This window comes from Arachis ipaensis, chromosome B8, assembly GCF_059453495.1.
Source record: "Arachis ipaensis isolate K30076 ecotype BB chromosome B8, ASM5945349v1, whole genome shotgun sequence".
In the NCBI taxonomy this organism is placed as follows: domain Eukaryota; kingdom Viridiplantae; phylum Streptophyta; class Magnoliopsida; order Fabales; family Fabaceae; genus Arachis; species Arachis ipaensis.
In genome coordinates this window covers 72,806,288-72,807,463 of record NC_142443.1, presented here as the reverse complement: position 1 = coordinate 72,807,463, position 1,176 = coordinate 72,806,288, and the positions used below count along the sequence as shown (strand labels likewise).

The window sequence follows — 1,176 nt, the reverse complement described above, 5'->3', positions numbered from 1 at the left end:
GGACTCTAAAAAGGAAACTAAGAGAAGCTAAAATACAACAGTCCAGAGACAACCTTTCAGAAATTTTCGAACAAGAAGAGGAGATGGCAGCCGAAAATAATAATAATGCAAGGAGGATGCTTGGTGACTTTACTGCACCTAATTCCAATTTACATGGAAGAAGCATCTCCATTCCTGCCATTGGAGCAAACAATTTTGAGCTTAAACCTCAATTAGTTTCTCTGATGCAGCAGAACTGCAAGTTTCATGGACTTCCATCTGAAGATCCTTTTCAGTTCTTAACTGAATTCTTGCAGATATGTGATACTATTAAGACTAATGGAGTAGATCCTGAAGTCTACAGGCTCATGCTTTTCCCTTTTGTTGTAAGAGACAGAGCTAGAATATGGTTGGACTCTCAACCTAAGGATAGCCTGAACTCTTGGGATAAGCTGGTCAAGGCTTTCTTAGCCAAGTTCTTTCCTCCTCAAAAGCTGAGTAAGCTTAGAGTGGATGTTCAGACCTTCAGACAAAAAGAAGGTGAATCCCTCTATGAAGCTTGGGAGAGATACAAAGGACTGACCAAAAAGTGTCCTTCTGACATGCTTTCAGAATGGACCATCCTGGATATATTCTATGATGGTCTGTCTGAATTAGCTAAGATGTCATTGGATACTTCTGCAGGTGGATCAATTCACCTAAAGAAAACGCCTGCAGAAGCTCAAGAACTCATTGACATGGTTGCTAATAACTAGTTCATGTACACTTCTGAAAGGAATCCTGTGAATAATGGGATGCCTATGAAGAAGGGAGTTCTTGAAATTGATACTCTGAATGCTATATTGGCTCAGAATAAAATATTGACTCAGCAAGTCAATATGATTTCTCAGAGTCTGAAAGGAATGCAAGCTGCATCCAACAGTACTCAAGAGGCATCTTCTGAAGAAGAAGCTTATGATCCTGAAAACCCTGCAATAGCAGAGGTAAATTATATGGGTGAACCTTATGGAAATACATATAATCCATCATGGAAAACTCACCCAAATCTCTCATGGAAGGATCAACAAAATCCTCAACAAGGTTTTAATAATGGTGGAAGAAATAGGTTTAACAATAGTAAACCTTTTCCATCATCCACTCAGCAACAGACAGAGAACTCTGAACAAAATACCTCTAATTTAGCAAACTTAGTCTCTG

At 39.0% G+C, this 1,176-nt stretch overlaps 1 non-coding gene across 1 annotated transcript; it reads right to left on the bottom strand.

Moving 5' to 3' along the window:
• Window positions 1–479: 479 nt before the first annotated feature.
• On the bottom strand, window positions 480–587 carry LOC148548482 (small nucleolar RNA R71). Its single transcript, XR_015897036.1, has one exon. It is a non-coding gene; the product is annotated as a small nucleolar RNA R71 (small nucleolar RNA).
• Window positions 588–1,176: the final 589 nt, after the last annotated feature.